Raw genomic sequence first — 19,280 nt, 5'->3', positions numbered from 1 at the left:
AATTAGCAAACCAAACTCTTCTTCATCTTGAATGAAATTCTTGAATCAACCCCTTAATCATAATTTGAAATTAAGCTTACATGATTACAGCTTGAATCAAATACATACTTTACTACTAATGTCTCAAATAAATTATCCATATGTAACTTCGTCAAAAATCACTTCCAAATGACTTTACTAAAATTTCTCAACAACCAAAATTAATCCACAAGAGGGTAATCAAAGCATAAAACTTACCAAAACTCGCTAAAACAAACTCCAACTTTACTGAACAACACCTCAATACCTTTGCAAACTTGAATCCAAAGTTGAAACACAATGAGTATCAACCAATTGATGCCAAAAGTAAATGAATATTCAAGAATCAACCGAAAACAAACCCAAATGACAAAAATCTTACCCAAATCGATAGATCTAGTGACGGCAAAAGCGAACAACGCTTAAGCAGTGGTGGACGGAGGTCATGAAGAAGAAACTGACGCGGCGACTTTGGGCAGTGTTGGACTGGCTCACGAACGTGAGAAAGAAAAGGGGGGTGGGGTTTGATTTTTTTATAAAAAAACAACAACAACAACAATAATAATAATAAAACAAAAAAGGAAGTAAATATAATTACATTTAATTCCTTTTCGTTGTATACTATTAAATTCCTTTCAGTTTCAAAAGAAAATTCATTCCTGCCATTAATTTTCCAATTTAAATAATTTCACGCCAACAATTAAATTCCCCCACTTACACTTGAAGTCCAAAATTCCAAAAATGCCCTCCAACTAATACCAATGACTGAAATTCCAAATAATAAAGTTACTGAAATTATATTATTACTAAAAAAATTTGCGGGGTGTTACATTCTTCCCTCCTTAAAGAACTTTCGTCCTCGAAAGTTCATGAAAAACTGGAGAAGCTACTGAAATTATATTACTACATGTAAGTTACTGAAATCATAATAAAGTTACTGAAATGTCCTCGAAAGTTACTGAAATTATATTATTACATTTAATATGTATGCATGGATAGAGGTAAAAAGAATTGCCTTTGTTGTGATCAGTTAAGATGCCTGAGAATTGACTAGATATGAGTCCTTGCAGTGATGTGTGAAAGTTAGTGGCACTAGGTAAGAGAATACAAGTTTAGGGATCCCTCTAGTGAGTTACTTCAGGCACCTTAGTTGATATATTACCTTCTTGAATACTTTGATGCTTGAAGATTGGTGCATGATATTAGAATAGGAGAAAACTGGAGAAGCTCAACTAAATCTAAAATTGGTTTCTGAGTTTTGAATTAAATATGATTTGTACACACACATGCAGAGAATGAAAAGATTTGGCCTTAAAATTTTGTAATAAAAGATGTGCTTGAATATTTCTACTTATGGATCTAGCATATTATTCTTACTATTGAGGCTTGAATCAATTGCATGTTTATTTAGAATCTTCCCTTTGGTTTTATTCTATTTTTGCTCAAGACTAGGAAAATTCTAAGTTTTGGATAGTGAAACAGGCCTAAAATGTGCATTATTTGCTCTTGATTTAGGATAGTTTTTACATGATTCTTGTTAGATTTGATGGTGTTTGACAGTATTTTCAGGGTATGTTTGGGATAGAGATTAAATGTCAAAATGAGTAAAAAAAAAAAGGACCATAATAAGCTCAATGAAGTCAAATTCGAGCCAAGTATTGAAAAGAGGAAAGAAAACATAGAAGAAAACATGAAGATGTGGAGAAAAAGGATAGCGTTGAGCAAAGCACAACAATGCTATCCTCGACGCATTTTTTCGAGAGGTTTATGTGCAGATTTTTGCTGTCCATCATCTTTTATGCGTGATTAAAAACCTTTGACTGTCATCCGTCATTGTGTGTGCGTCATGGAAAGGTCCGACTTTCCTTCTTTTTTTGAAAAAATCTGCACTTTTCGAAAATCATGCCTATTTAACCTAGGGTTTTTGGCCAGCTTCTAATTGAAATTTTGAGTTCTTGAGGCCTGGAGAGAGGGTTTAGAGCAGAATATGGTTTCTTCATGATGCTTAAGTGACCGAAGATCGTTCGAGGGTCAAATTCATCATGGGAATGTGATTGGAAGCCAGACAACTCTTCTTTCCTTTTGTATTTTTGAATTTCTCATTGTTTAGGGGTAGATGTAGGTTTGACCATAGAACAATTTGTTTCTTGAATGTTAATTTACATTTACGCTTTCTAGCATGACCATTCTAGCCTTTGAATGTTTGACCAATGTTTGAATGTTTTTATGCTTTGAATCTTGCTTGAGAGAGTAAGTTCTATATTAGATCATGCATGTTAGACTATAGCTTGAATACACGAGTGTAGTTGAATAACGATAGAGGTTGTTAACGAAGAGTATAATAATTTGCTTAATTATCTAGTTTCAAGAGATTAGTAATTAGTGATTAAGTAAAAGTGAGCAGGACGATCCGGATAAAAGACTTCTAGATCTAGGTGTCGTGTTAATTACTTCAAGAGTCAAGCAATTAAATCAATGATGTCTTTGATTTCTAAAATGTCTCTTTGTTGATAATCTTCATATTCAATCATTTTTGTTGCTTTCTTAGATTAGTTTAATTTGTTTTTTCATTGAAGTCGGTCCCTTAAATAAATATGGAACGATCTCTAAATAGCTAAAAGAATATTAATCTGATTCCCTAAGGACGATACTCGATCTCTTATGCCTTTTTTAACTTTATTATTATTCGACGTGTGCACTTACGCGTGTTATCAGTACTCTATTGAGGACATGCTGCAGTCTTTAATGCCTCACCTCAGAGAAATTTTGGTAAAGAAGAATGACTAATCATACTTCTCACTATATCTTTAAGTATTCTATTTTTCCTTTCTGCCGTACCATTCATGTTGTATTTGCCTCGACATAATGTATTGTAGAACAATTCCACATTCCTTTAGGTATTTGGAAAGGGTCTTGGTTGTTGTTCAGCTGATTCTTCATATCTACCCTAGTATTTGATCGAGTAATAGATGAATGTCATAAACCTCTCTCTGACAATGAAATAAAATTTATAATCACGAACTAACAACTAATACTACTGAGTAGCACAAGTGATAAGTCTAGATCAAACCACAAGGAAGCACTAAAAATTAGTTTCTCAAAGCTCATTTTTAGTTAAAGCGGTAAATGAGGGGTTTGGTATGGATTAGATAATTGGAAATGCATAGAAAATAAAGTGCAAGAAAGTAAAAAGATAGAAATGCAACTAACCAAGGAATCCTAGCCTAAGGAAATGGAATTGCTTAATGTAACTTTGATCATCAAATTATCTAAATGTAATTTTAGATTCTTGACTATCCCTAGCCCAATTGATTGAAAATCCAACCAATGGTCCTAATTACCTAATTAGCTAAACATACTTAAATGAATCCATATTAAACATGATTAACCAACCACATTAAGTTCTAGGGATTATGCTACGATGAACATTTGACTTCCACCGTCTAATTAAATATTCAATGTAATTTTCTTTTGGTTGATAAGGAAATACTCTTTGTTATAGATAACAAAAATGCAAGCATAACTAACCTATTGCTTCTCATGGATCAAGAAACAATTTCATGTCACATATTGAAAGTTAACCCTAAACATTCAACCAAGAATTCTCAAGTAGTCTATTAGAAAAAATCAAGATGTAAAAATTACATTCAAATAAAACTCCCAAAATTTACACTGTTTCAAAACCCTTAAGCTAGAAAACTAGGTCATACCTTCCTATGGAGATGGAGAAGAGAAAACTCGACATGTTTTTCTTAATTACATGAGAAGTAGAGAAGAAAAATACAAGTAGAGAGGTAAGAAGAGGGGAAAATTGGCTAGGAGTCGATTGAGAGGATGACCTCTGCCCTAAAATGAAGAATTGCATCTATAGAGTTGCGACAGTGCCACGACGCTATGCTGCACAATGTAGGGGGTAGGTAGCTCAGTGACACTTCCCCTCTACAGGCATGTCTACTGGCATACGTCCTCACCAAATCTGGTGCTTTTGGAATGAAATAAAAGGCTGATTCACTTGGTTCTAATATTGCAGGATCGAATCAAAGCATTTCAAGTCCAATAGCTAATTCTAGTAGCTGACGATCCAGTAAAGAACCCGTAAAAACACTAAATAAACACATTAAACACAGTAATGACCTTGAATTAAGCGAAGCAAGATGGCACATTTTCAGTGCTATTAAACACCCCCAACTTAATTCTTGATCGTCCTCGAGCAAGGTAGAATCACACAGTCACACAAAAATATGCTTGCTCAATCATAAGGGTCATTGCTCTAGTCTCAATAGTCTCCTAAGATAAGATTTGTAATAAAAAATGAAATTTGATCACAATCAATCAATGAAGCACATTTTAAGAATGATCCTAAATCTATTCATGTATGAATGAGTCCAAAACCCTACTAATTAAGCCTACACAAGCCGAAATGATTTTATAAGGCTCTCAATTTGTTTTTCCCCTACTCTGGCTCGAAGCTCAAGAGCTAAGTTTTCTAGACTCAATAATGCAATAACACACTTAAAGGAACCAAACTTTTATTCTATTTTTGTCTTTTTCTCAATTTCTTACTTTACACAAAAGAGAAGACCTTATGTAGATGCATCACCTTCGTTTTGGCTTGCCCATACGGGTTACGCGAAAGACATCCAACTGTGAGCAACGTCTCCTAACAAGGTGTCTAAGCTTACTTGTTTCTCAGGGGTACTTTTGCATAGTGGAAAACTATGGGTGTCATAGCTGCCCCAGGTTAATGATAACCTCAAGAAAGAGGAGTAATCCCCTTAAAAAATAACATACAAATTTGCTTTTCCTCTACAACATGCTTTTCTTTTTTACAAACTTTCTTTTATTTACTCTACACTTGGCTTTTACAATACAAAATAAGACTTTAGCAAAAAACTTAGGCATGCATTACTAGGGTGAGCTTTTGGTTACTTAACATCTATCACCTAGGCCTTTCGAGGTGACAACAAAAATATAAGCCACATAATACCAATCTAAGCATGCAAAACCTAATTTTGTTAGACAAAGAACCAAAAGAGGCATGCGAGATAAGAATTTTTTTTTTTAAAACGGGCTAAAAATCATGATTATGTTCTTCAAACATCATCTCATACAAGTCTAATCACAAAGAGGGCATGTCATCATCTATTCATCATAACAAACCAAGCAAAAGTGCAATCAAGCAATTCAAACATACAAACATTGTCTGAGCACAACACTCGAGAACTCCAAACCATCACAAATACCCCACCACCAACTTAAAATGATATATTGGCCCTAATGTATCTTTGATCTAAGCCCAAAAATAAAAAGAGTCGAGGGAATAGAAAACATCCCCTGATGACATTCACGTGCAGGGAATGAAGTAAGAGGGCTCGCGCTTGGATTGATCTTCTTCTTCTTTTAAGACCAAGTAAAAAAACATACAAAAGAAAAACAAGAAGTTAAACAGAAAGTCGTAAGACCCACTTTTATATCTCATGGTATTTTGGTAAATTTGGAAAACAATGAGTTGTTTATTTTGAATTATTTTGTTAAAAGGGAAGATTTGGGAGCTAATTGGAAATAAAAAAAATCTTGAATTGAATTAAATAAGCATATAAATGAAAGAGAAGAAAGGAAAATTTGATAGTGAAAATAAATTATTTTTTTTATTAGTGTAGAAACAATGTGTAAGAAGAGAGGTTGGACTTGGAAGTAATGGCAAAAAGAGAAAATCAAGAGTATGAAGGGCATATATGTCATTTTGTGCTATTTTGTTAAAAAGAACAAACAAATAAATGTATAATAACTAAATCAGCCGAAATTTCACAAATATGGTTTTTGGGTGGCATGTGTCATGTGAGATGGGTTTATGGAGTAATGGCAAGTGGGAAAAAATAATAATAGTAAATAATAAGACATCTTTAAATTGAAATTTTGAGAAAGAAAAACATAAAGGAAATAAGAAAGGGAGCAAGAGCTTAGGTAGGGAAGAAGATGGATTTTATGGAGGAAGTTTTTAGAGAGAATGAAGGGGAGAGAGAAAAAGGGAGAAATCATGGATGAAGAACTAAAGCAAGCAAGAAGTTGGCGTGAAGGATTTTGGAAGAATGGTAGATAAAGACTACATATTTTGGTAAGTTTTATAAGAAATGAATTTTTGAAATAGAATTGTTTGGGTCTATACTATTTTTCTTCAATTGCATATGCTTTTGACATGGGTGTGGCCCAAAATCACATAGAGAGTTTGAGATGGTTATTGATACAAATTGATTGATGAATTTGTAGAGGAAAGCAAGCAATTTAGAAGAACAGAATAACAATTTGAGGCCAAGAAATGGTTGGTAAATAATTTTCTCTTCGAAACTTATTCTTTGTTAATAATTAAGTACATATTAGAAAAAGAACAATAAAATAATAGTAACATAAATTTCCACATGAAGAGAGAGGTTGAGAGGGAAAACTTGCTATTCTTGGTATATGTGGTGAGAGAGCAAGAAATTGAGAAGTGACACTAGAGGAGAGAAGAAAAGTACATGTGGGAAGAGAAGTACTCTGCATGTGTGATTCTTTTAATCAGGAAAGTGGAAAATGGGTTTAAATGAAAATACAAAAATAGTCCACAAGATTGAAGGAAATTAAGACTAAAACTAAATTATTTCAAGGATTAAGTTAATTAAGGGTTGAAATTAATTCAAATATCAATTCAACATTTGAATTGATATTTCAGGGCAAACCGAGAGTGGTTTATTTTATAAAATTTATTATTCAGTAAATATTACGAGATTTCATGAAATTTATTTTTATGTATAGTTTTAGAAATTCATCGGCGAGTTCAAGAAAATGTAGCGAATTCCATGATTTTATCTTAAAAAATAATTTAGAAGATTTATCTTGTGACTTTCGAAGATGATTATCAAGATTTTCAAGTAAGGTCATGCTATCAGCAAAATTTTATGTTTTAGAGTATTCTAGAGAAAATATGTTTTATGTGAATTTCTAAAGTTATGAAATCTTTATAAGAAAGAACATGCTTTTTAGAACGATTTACAAAATATGTGAAAGCAAGATTTTCAAAAGGAACAAATTCATGTGTTTAAGATTAAAGTGGTTTTCAAACCACTAGATCGTTGTACCCATGGCGATTTCCCCCTACACTGATGTGGATATGTTTCTATAGTATAGCTATGATATATATAGTGTATTTGAGACCCACTTCAGCACACACATAGGCTTTGGGTCGTGTGTCGAGGTGTTTGCCTTTTGGGGACTGCTATGCGTGCACGTATGACCATGTTTCTCTACTATTTACCTTGAGGTTGCTCGGTAATTAGTATGACTATGTTTGCTCTGCTATGCATCTGGAGCTTGCTCAAGGTATAGTATGACCATGTTTCTCTACTACATACATCGAGCTCCTCCGTATATAGTATTACCATGTTTGGGTACAGGTTTGGTGAAGGTTTTAACAAGTCCATGTTCACGTTTGCAAAAGAATGCTTATGATTTAATTTATGCTATAATTCTCAACCTTCTAAATTGTTCAAGTTTTATATCGATTTGCAGTTTATGCTTATGATTGCAAGAATATGTTTATGATATTCTATATTTGTTAACTCTCTTAAGTTTTCAAGTTGCCCATGTTTTAAATCAATTTACAGAACCTGTATCGCTCTCTAGTATGATTATGATTTTCTCAAATTATTTTCCTAAAATCTCACCACTCACTGGACAATTTTTTAGCTCAACCTTTTTAAAATATTTTTTTCCCACCAGGTTACTTCTGAGTTTCAATAGGGGATTAGAGGAACAGAAGCTGCTATTCGACTCATCAGTTTGTTGTTATATGTAGCCAAGCATGGAGTTTTTAATAGGATCATGGTTATGTAAGTGTGTAAGTAATGTAGTTCTTTCAACTTGAGTTTTAAGTTCAAGACAAATTTGATGGTAGACTCCATTGCATGCTTGGGGGCTACTATCGTTTACAGTTCATCCTAGTTTGGGTAGGATAATCTGGGGTGGGGTGTGACAAAAGCAGTAAAGGAAAGTAGTAAAATTTGAAACCTGGCTACCTTTAGGAAACGTAAATTTTTAACGTTGGTTGATCGACGTGACTTGTCTTTTGTCAAGGTATAAAGAAATTCTCATATTTCTTTGGTCCCTTCTTAGATGAGTTGATATAGCTTGCTAAGCCTATAAGGCTCCTAATCTTTTGGAGAGAACTAGACAGGTTGAATTTGTTGTTTTTGGAATTAGGGAAAAAAGGGAAAAAGAAAAAAAAAAATCAAAAGACTCAAATGACCCAAAAGGGTTGAAAGAAAGAAAAAACTCAACAGACTCATGAGAACTAGAGGAGAAAAATTAAAAAGATATATGAAATACTAAAAGTTAGAATAGGACGAGGTCTTTTAACCTCTAACTCTATCACCTGGATGTTGTCGGGTTTAAGCTGGAGATCCTCCTTAGTCTCACAAACTGGCAAGCATGGCATGACATCATCATCATCATTAGAGAAGTAGTGAAATGCACTCCAAAAGTGCATTCTTTGGGCTTATAATTAAGGTAGTTTAATGCTTAAATTGAGATTGTTAATGTTGTCTATGTTTAATTGTAGGAAATCGAGTAAGAAATTTCAAGGATAAAATGACCATTTTACCCCTGGATTGAGCATAATTACCCTTTCAAGAACATAGTGTTACACTAAAAAGCATAATCAAACAATTGGGGAGCATAAGGTTGGAGCGTAACTATGCTGCTCTATTACATTGAAAGAAAGAATCATATAAACAAGGGAACCTAGCTACACTACCTAACGCTTCCGATTGATGCTTGCATCCATCTCATTATGCAATGTAGCAATGCTGCTATACAATGTAATTACACTGTGAGCACTATGTTAAAAAGAGATCTGCGCCATTTGAACAAAAAAAAAAAAGTCACAACTCAGTAAGATTTCAACCTAATTTAAAGAGAGACATCTAGAGAATCAAGCCATTACTAAGATTGATTTGGAAATCAACAACGAAAGTTTGAGAGATCGAGATTGTGTCACAAATACGGTGAAGGGAGATTGCATCATCTATTTTTCTATCTTTCTTATCCTACATGATGATTTTCTGTTTTAAATCTTTTGTTTTTAGAAACATTAGTAGCCAAGCCTCTCAATTCTAGGGTGTTGTTATTGCTATGAGTTTTCTTAAATAAACTTTAACGTTTGAATTAATTATATGGTGATTGAATTTTAATTCCTCCATGTGAACCCATATATTTGATTTATCCTTAAACGAATGTATGTTATGCTGAATTTTCTATTTGAGAAAGAGAAGTTTGGCTGGAACTAACTGATTAATCTATTATTCAATAATGCATGAGAATGACTAGAGAATGATGGAGTTTGAAAATGAAGGAACATAATGCGACATGATTTTCAATGTGGAAGAGATTCAATTTGGTATAATTATGATAGAACAAGTCGAGTTTGGAAAAGTATATCCTGATTATAGACTTCCAGGCTCATTCGATCTAAACAATTGATTCATCTGTTAATAATTGATTGGAATTTCATAGCGGAACAATATTCTAGATCCATTATCTCATTGAATTGTTGGTTTTTCTTTCTGATTTAATTAATTGCAATAATGAACCTTAATTGTTGATTGTCCAAATAAAATTAGCTCATAAATAACAACAGTTAGCAAAAAATTCTTCAAATCAAATCCTCGAGGACGATACCTCATTCAAGATTTACTACTACGATATATACACTTGCGTGCCTGTCAAGCTTTTGGCGTCATTGCCGAAAATTGACAATATAACTTTTGTTTAATATTATGAAAACGATGTTAGTCTTAATTTGGGTTATATTTTATTTTAATTATTTTTATTTTGTCTAAAGTATTCGATGTATACGACAAAATCGTCGATCTAATATTTTGCCATTGGATCCAGAAATCGAACAAATATTGAGAAGAGTCGGGAGGACTTTGAGAATTGAATTTGACACAATGGGAAAACAAGTGAATGCGATGACCATTGGAGATTATTTCCAGCCAACTGTTCTTGTGTCACAGCCTCGAATCGAATTTGACAAATGCAAACAATTTCGAATTAAAGCCTGGTTTAATTCAAATTGCGTGAGATGGTGCATTTAGAGGAACATTGAATGAGGACCTTCATGAACATATTCATGATTTCCTGGAGACTTGTGGAACAGTAAAATTAAATGGGGTCTCTAATAGCACCAAAATTGTGTTATTTTTCTCTTCTTAGTTCTAGGTCGCTACTATGTTTAATGTGTTTATTTAATGATTTTATAGGTATTGAGTATCTTGGAGGTGGAATCAGTTATTACGAGCTGTTCGGGGTTAATTTGGACCAATTAAGAGCTAATTTGAGCAATTGGGCTTTAAAAGGATGTGAAAGGACGAAAATACCCCTAGATGGAGCATAGCAACACACAACCGAGAATTGCACAACACTACAAGATAGTAGCCTCCATAATGCTAAAAAATAGGGTAGCGTTGCGGCACGTGCGAGGCCTCACAATGTTGTAACATTGCATTGCAGCGTTGTGACACTGCAACTACTATATAAAACATTTCTTCTTCGTTTTTGGGTAGATTTATCACCTCCAATTGGCCCTCCAGCCCATTTCTTCATCTTCTTACCTCTCCTACTTATAATTTTCTTCCTTTCTATCATGTAATTAGTTGAAATGGAGCTCAGATTTGTCTTCTTCATCCCGTGGGAAGGTAAGTTCTAGGGTTTTCTCTAGTTTAGAGAATGTTGGATTGAACTCTATGTAATCTTTGAAGTTTTATTTAAATGTAATCTTTATATCTTGATTATGAGTTTCCTTTTTTATTGAATCGCTTTGTAATCATATTTTCTCTTGATTTTCTGATAAACTACTTGGGATTTTATGATTGAATGCTTAAGAGATTGACTTGTAATACGTGGCATAAAAGTATGGGTTAATCTTGAATGAAACAAAAGGTAAGATAGGCTTGCGATTTATTGTATATAACAAATAGTATTGTTCCTATTGACCTAGGGAAAACTGTATTGAAAGTTTAGTTAGACGATGGAAACTAAATATTCATCCTAGCGTAAGCCATAAAGCATAATGCGGTTAGGTAAATGTGTCTAGTATGGATTCATCTAGCATGTTTAACTAATTAGATATTTAGGACCATTGGTTGGATGTCCAATCAATTGGGCTGGGCATAATTAAGAACCATAAAGATTGCATTCGAATAATTCGATGAACAAGATTACATTGAGTCATTTTGATATTCATCCTCTAGGCTAGAGCATCTCTGTTAATTGCATTTCTATCTTTTATTTTCTCGCATTTTATTTTATTGCAATTCAACTTATCTAATTCACACCAAACCACCCCATTTTACTACTTTAACTAAAAATGAGCTTCGATGAACTAATCTTTTGTGCTTCCCTGTGGTTCAACCCTGGACTTGCCATTTGTACTACTAGTTGGTATAAGTTGTTTGTGGTGAATTATAAGAATTATTTTATTGGAAGTCTTTTAGGACCGACACGAAAAAGATTTCCGTCAAATTGGCGTCGATGTCAAGGAAGCTAATTAGTTCTTCTTAGTTAGTTTTTAGTTAAAGTTTATTTTGTTTTGATTTATTTTCTTTTTGTGTCAGTTAAGCATGAAAGGATTTCCAAATCGATCTTAGACATCTGAAAGCCAAGTTGCAGATCTTGATGCCGAGGTAAATGGGCTTAACTATCAAATTACTGAGTTAACTTCCTTAGTTGGCCACTTGATGGAAAGGAGTTTGCAGCAAGAAGAGGTGTGAGGGAGTTGCCTATTCGAGGGGTACCCTACGCAAGCATGCCCGAGGTTGCAGTGGAATCTAGTACCACATGATCATTCCGAGGAGCGGTATTATGGTCATTTGGACTACGAGGATCACCATTCTTGGTGGGAGGAGTCCTTTGACCATGGATACTCATGATGGCAGTAGAGCTTGGACGACCGAGATTTCACAGCACCACACCAGTTGACTCATGCTTAGTCTTCAAGGCCAGGTAAGTCTTTAGAGGCTTTGGTTATGGAGCTTACTGATAGTGCTTTTGAGCTTCAGCATGACACTCTCTATAGGCAGCAGGAGTTTGAGCTCTTCCAACAGGATAGTCTTTTCTATGAGGTAGAGGCTAGAACTGACTTGCAAAGTCTGAGTGACATTTTTGCTCAGCTTGCAACTTTAATTAGGATGCTAGACGAGCCGTTGCCAAACCATTCCTTGGATTTTTCAGAGGCTCAAAAGTATGAGGTAGTCCATGTCGACGCAATGGAGAAGGAAGAACAACTTCCTAGAGATTCGTGCCCAGGTATGACTTTGAAGTTCTTAATTTCTGAACTTATTAATAGTTCTCTTCAGTTTCAGCAGGATGTTCAAGCTCGGCTGCAAAGCATGACAGACCATATTGTTCAACTGACAGAGGTCGTGTAGAGATTGAAGAGCGTGCTAAAGCAGCCCATCGCTTGTACCTCGAAAGTAGAGATCCTTGTGGAGTGCTATTACTTCAGTGATGATGAAGATATCACTCCATGCTTTCTAGTTTGTGAGGCTAAGGAGGATCCGGAGCCTAAACCTGACGACATCCAGGTGATAGAGCTAGAGATCGAAAGATCTTACCCTATTTTAACTCCTAGTACTTCGTATATTTTTTGAATTTTTCTCCTCTAGTCCTCACAAGTCAGTTGTATCTTTTCTTTGTTTTGGCTCTTTTAGGTCATTTGAGTCTTTTAATTATTTCTTTTTACCTTTTTTGCCTTATTCAAAAAAATATAAATTCGACTTGTGTGGTTTTCTTCAAAAGATGAAGAGCCTTATAACCTTTCTGGGCTATATTGAATCATTTAAGAAGGGACCAGAGAAATATGGAACTTTCTTTGTACCTTGATAGGGGACAGATTACGTCGAGCAAACGATGTTAAAAATTTGCCCTTCTTGGAGGGAGCCAGGTGATAAAATTTACTACTTTCCTTTACCGCTTTCTTGCTTATCTTCTTGTTGTTCTTTTGTAGGATCTTTCCCTTTTGCCCTAAAAGAAGAAAAAGATCAATTTAAGCGTAATCCTCATACCACCATCCGTGTGCAAAAACGTCATCATGAGAGGTTTTCTGATCCCTTGATTCCTTTATTTTATTAAGCTTAGATTAGAGACACATTAAAGACAACGTATCATTTTAAGTTGCGTTTGGGGTATGTTGTGATAGCTTGAGGTCCTTGAGCGTTGTGCTCGAACAATGTTTGTGTGCTTGAATTGCTTGATTGCTCTCTTGCTTGGTTCGTTATGATGAGTAGTTGATGACACACTCTATTTGTGATTAGGTTTACATGAAATTATGTTTGAAGAGCATGATCATGATTTTTAGACCGTTTTAAAAATTTTTCTTATCTCTCATACATGCCTAAGTTCTTTGTCTAATGAAATTAGGTTTTGCATGCTTAGAATTATTTTAATGGACTTATATTTTTGTTGTCACTCCGAAAGGCCTAGGTAATAGGTGTTAAGTGACTGAAACCTCAACCTAGTAATGCATGCCTAAGTTTGTTTTTCCAAACTCTCATTTGGTATTGTACAAGCCAAGTGTAGAGTAAATAAAAAAATAATTTGTAAAAGGCAAAGCATGTTGTAAAGTAAAAGAAAGTTTGTATGTTATATTTGAAGGGGATTATTCCTCTTTTTTAGGGTTATGATTAACCTAGGGCAGTTATGACACCCGTAGTTTTCCTCTAAGCTAAGGTACCTCGAGGAATGAGTAAGCTTCCACACCTTGTTGGAGACATTGCTCGTAGTTAGATGTCTTTCATGTAACCCGTGTGGACAAGCCAAAACGAAGGTGATGTGTCTAGATAAGAGTTCCTCTTTTGTGTAAAGTAAGAAAATGAGAAAAAGAAAAAATAGGATAAAAGTTTGGTTTCCTTAAGTGTGTCATTGCATTTTTGAGTCTAGGAAGCTTAGCTCTTGAACCTTCAAGCTATAGTAGGGGAAATCGAGTTAAGAGCCATATAAAACCATTTCCGATTTTGCAGGCTTAACTAGGTAGGGCTTTGGACTCACTCATGCATGAATAGAGCATAATCATTTTTAAAATGTGCTTCATTGATTGATTGTGATCGAATTTCATTTTTTATGGCAATCTTATCCTTAGAGTCTGTTGAAACTAGAGTAACAACCTTTGTGATTGAGCAAGCATATATTTTTTTGTGTGAATGTGTGGCTCTACCTTGCTCAAAGACGATCAAGAATTAAGTAAAGCCCTTGTACCATAGGAAATGTAACGGTAAGTAAGACCCTATGTGATTTAGGAGCCTCAATAAATCTGATGCCATTATTTATGTACACGAAGTTAGATATAGGGGAAGTGCAGCCGACGACTATATTACTTTAACTAGCTGATTGTTTTCTTACTTACCCTTGAGGTATAGTTGAGGACGTGTTGTTTAAAGTTGGTAAGTTTATTTTCCTTACGGATTTTGTTGTGTTGGATATGGAGGAGGTTGCAGAAGTCCTGATCATCTTAGGACGACCATTTTTTGCCACAGGTAGGGCTTTGATTGATGTTCAAGAAGGTAAGCTCATCCTAAGAGTGGATGATGAAGAGGTAAAGTTTAATATCTATAGATCAATGAAATTTTTTTATTCTGAAAATTCTTGTCATAAGATAGATGAAGTAGAAGAGAATTATGAAAAGAAGCATGTTTCCACTTGTGTTAAAACTCTCAATGGTTATATGTCTTTAAAACTTAGAAAATCAATGGAGAAGCATGTAAAAAAAGATATGGTTAGTCCTGTGAGATTCCCCAAAGATGGTACAGTGAATTTTCTTAATTATGTCTATAAAAGTGATGTTGAGTTGGTTGACAAGGAAAAGTTGAATTTTATTTTATTGGCAATTGCAATACTGATAATTATTTATTTAAATTTCAGTGTGAGTGAGAATTGTTGATTCCATGTGGTTTAATACAGGAAATAGTGGAACCACCTTAGGACCCTACTTGACGTGTGAGCCTTGTCTAGTTTGGTTCATTGATTTTTAGGATTACTCTCATAGCCTAGTACTTTCAAGTACAAGTTTACTAGCGAAAGTTCATAGATCCCTGCTTATGCCCAGACTTGTATCACTCTTTTGTTGTGTGATTAGCTTTAGTTTTCTTGCATTGTGGAAAATGCTTAATTTTAAGTTTGGGGTGAGGGGTGTACTCGTACTTTCTCTTACTTTGTACTTGTGTTTGGCTTATCCTGCCATGCATGCTATTTGGGAATTATTGACTTATGCATGTTAATCTTGGAATGGCTGGATTTTGGATTATTTTTTTTTTTTTGGGATTTTTAGTGCTAAAATATGATGTGTGCTTTAATTGAGAATTTGATGAGTATGTGATGGCTATGATGGCCTGTGAGTTATTTTGTATATGTATCTTAGATGATCTACTGTGAAAATAGGATGACATACTCTTGAATTAAGTTTTCTTTAAGTTCTTTTTTTTTATTCCCATGCATATTTGAGTAGGTATCCATGTTTGTTTAAGTCTTTAATGGTGAAACATGAGTTTACTTGAATTAATCAGGTTTTCACCCTGAAACATCCTGAAATGAGTTAGGAAGTTCTATATATATTGTATAGTTTTGTTACTAGATTGAAAGGAAAAGAAAAGTATGTTGAAAAAAAAAAGGAAAAAAATAGAGAAAGAATAAATGTCAATCTAGTGATCCTTTTGCTATATGAATGATAAAGAAAATTGTGATTATTTTCACTGAACCAAAATAGGGGGAAAACTAAAAAGATTCATTTACAATCATGAAAAATTATTAGGAATTAAATAAAAGGGCTTGCACACACACGTGAAGGATGATAATATTTGGCATTGAAATCTCTTAATGTTAGTATGTGTCTGAAATGTTTCTACTAATGGTTCTAATGTGCCTATTCTGAATAATGAGGTTTTGAGTTATTTGCAAAGTTGTTTAAATTCTCTATTTTTCTTGTTCTTTCTTTGTTCGGGATTGGCAAAGTTTTAAGTTTGGGGTGGTGAAACACACTCTAAAAGTGCATTCTTTAGGCTTAGAATTCGGTTAGTTCAATGCTTAAATTGAGATCATTGATGCTTTTATGTTTAATTTTAGGAAAACGAGCAAATAGACCGAAACAAGAAATTTCGAGGATAAAATGTCCATTCTACCCTTGGACCAAGCGTACTTTCCCTCTCAAAAGCGTATCATTATGTTGAAAGGCATAATCAAACAATTGGTGAGCGTAAGGTTGAAGCGTAGCTACGCTGCCCTATTATGCTAAAAGGCAAAATTATACAAACTAGGGAGTATATCTACACTACCTTAGAGCGTAGCGATGCCCTGGATTGACGCGTGCATCCATCTCATTATGCAGCATATAAATGCTACTATACAACGTAATTACATTGTGGGCACTGATGCTTTATTTTATGAGGTGGAATTATGGATGAAATGCGATGATGAAAATGCATTGAGCACTCAAGTTTTCTTAGTGGAATCCAAGTGTAAACCCCACTGAGTTTCCTGGTAAGTCCATGGTCGAACTTATGGACTTGGGAAAGTAATATGGGGTGGTAATTTTCAAGAATACTTTGCGGTAACTGGTAACTCAAATAGTTGTTTGGTTTGTTGTTTTCGATAATGAAAAATAAACAAATGCGGCAGAGTTTTGAAAAGAGTTGATAAAATGGAAGATGCGATGAGTATGTGGTGAACGAGTTGAGAAGGATTCGGCTAACTTTTCCTAGGATGCGTTCATGTTATGCGACCATGCAACACACATACAATAGTAAACCATCTCTCGATGCGAATGCTACGGCTTCTAATGCTAGAAGGCATGCGATATATGCGATAAGTCTATAGGACCTACATAAGCCTCTATTCTTATTTATGCGATGACAAAATGACACACACACAAACAAGGTGACCACATAATATCATACCTATCTCTAGGATGCATGCGATGTAGGTTGACAAACAGAGCTTATCTCTAAGTTCTTATCTCTTGTTTATGCAGTTCTAATCTTGTTCTTTCGAGTCTAGATTCTAACCTAGCTCTCTTAAGTCTTAGGTTCTTTCTTTAGACTCTCTCTCGAGTAGCTCTAAAAGGGTGTTGGGCACAACATAAAACAAGATAATCGCATGCGATGAAGATCCTAGGTCATGTTAGCTTAGTTCTTCTCAACCCATTCAACAAGTTTAGCTACTCATGCGTGCTAAGAGAGTGAACAAATGTAGAATAAGAACTTCCATTGTATAAATATAAAGTTGAAGTAAAAAATAACAATGCAAGAAGAGAATAAAGAGCCTAGTAGCAATCTCTTGCTTCCCAGGCTTGTACACTATCTTTTCTACTCTTGCTCAAAAGATAATCTCGCTCTCGCGAGAGTCGGCTTGCTTTCTGCTTTCTACGCCTCCAGGTTCTCTCTTGAGTTTCCCTGAGCGATCTCCCGGCAACTCTTCCCTTCTCTTGCTCCACCTTAAAAATAAAAGAAAACTATAGACAAGGCTGAAACTATGAACAAAAGGAATCGAACTTGCTGAACTGCTGAACCCCTTTTCTGAAGGATGCCTTCGGTATTTATAGAGCTTTGGGGTGAAGGGCAGCTTCTCTCTTATGATTGCACAGATGGGATGGTTTTAATTCTCTGACTAATGCGATGAATATTTGTCACCGAAAAGCTGAGTGAACTTATTATCGTTAGCGGCTTGTCAACTTAATTCGGATTCGACCGTCATCAGCTTTCTGTCCCATCGTGATTAATTATGCCTTTCACTCAGATGTGCCCACCAAGTTGCACTGGCTTTATGTGGCAATCCTTCTTGAGCAGATGTTTGCGAGCAAAAATCGCCGCAAAGCCTTGCGGTAATGTTGCGCTCGTCCGTTGATTTCTTGTGATCGCGCTTTTCGCCTTGTGTCAACGCATATTCTACAAAAAAATTCAAAAATTAATTGTTCCTATGCGATGAACGTATGCGACCGCAATGTTATTAACTTAATGCTTTTTTGGACGCAATCTGACATATTTTATCAACTCAAACCATAATTGTTTAATAACTTAGCACTGTAATAACATGCTTTTCTTCCCGTTATCACACCCCCAGATTTAAACAATGCTTGTTCTCAAGCATAAGCTAAAGATTTTCTTTAGAAAGTCAACTGCAATTCTTTTTCCCTAGATTTCTGAAGGATAATTCCTTCAAAACTTATACACCAAAATTTCCTTAAGTCTTATTCAAGTCGCTTCTTAAAATATTTCTAAGACCTAGGGACTGCAAGTTTAACCTTCAAAAGGACTTTATTAACTTCCAGGACATCACATGATTTATTTTACAAAATTTTTTTCACTGGGGTGTTCAATGATTTTTATCCTTGCATATCTTTGACATTATTATTTTTTTTTTCTGACCTTGCGCTGATCCAAGTGCCTCGCCTTCATTTTGGCTTGCCCCCACATATGTCATGCGGACATCCAACTACAAGCAAGACGCTCTTTCTCAGATTAAACTCATACCTACTTGGCAGCGGAGTTGTGATCATTTATTTATACGTTGATCCTGGCGACTTACTTTCGTTTTGGCTTACCTCTATGTGTATCATGCGGACATCCAACTACGGGTAAGTGTCTTTCACAACTTAATTCTTATCAACATGAGTTTCCCCATTGTGTTGATAGTGGAGTTGTTATTCTCAAAATTTTCTTTATCTTTTTTTTTTTTTTTTTGTTATAATTTTATAGTTAGGGTTTTTCATTCTTGTAAATATTTTGTGATTTTTTTTTTTTTTTTTTTGTGTAGATTTGTGTAGAGCTAAAAATAGCAAGGTTGAAAATAAATACCTCACCCCCAAATTTAACATGTGGCAATGTCCCGATTACCAAAAGATTGAAAGAAGCCATGCGATGTTCTTAGGAAGTCTGGTAAAGGGTTAGTTTGAAAGAAAGCTAGCAGACCTCTAACTTCTAGAAATATTTCATGAAGTGACTTTTCTAAGATTAAGTAGACTCTAGCAAAAAAAAAAAAAAATATAAGCATGTATTTCATCATTGAAATCATAATTGGCAAAGAGACAACATGTGGTGACTTACTAAATTTATCAATATTAAATTATTGCGGTAATCAAAGAGGATGCGGTGATAAAACTTTCAAAAAGTAAACATGCGATGCAATAGCGCAAAATTTGGAATAGAGTTAAGGAAGAATATAACCCCCAAATTTGCGCTGTCGCC

General features: G+C 34.7%; 1 long non-coding RNA gene across 2 annotated transcripts; it reads left to right on the top strand.

The window, feature by feature from the left end:
- Positions 1–5,963: 5,963 nt before the first annotated feature.
- Positions 5,964–10,750, top strand: LOC120071789. 2 transcript variants are annotated; one of them, XR_005480345.1, is made up of 3 exons: positions 5,964–6,133; positions 7,774–7,883; positions 9,946–10,750. It is a non-coding gene; the product is annotated as an uncharacterized LOC120071789 (long non-coding RNA). The 2 variants fall into 2 exon arrangements; XR_005480346.1 differs by having other exon boundaries at positions 7,774–7,891.
- Positions 10,751–19,280: the final 8,530 nt, after the last annotated feature.

The sequence above is a fragment of the Benincasa hispida genome, chromosome 2, assembly GCF_009727055.1.
Source record: "Benincasa hispida cultivar B227 chromosome 2, ASM972705v1, whole genome shotgun sequence".
Taxonomy (NCBI): Eukaryota; Viridiplantae; Streptophyta; class Magnoliopsida; order Cucurbitales; family Cucurbitaceae; genus Benincasa; species Benincasa hispida.
This window is presented reverse-complemented; position numbering and strand designations above follow the sequence as displayed.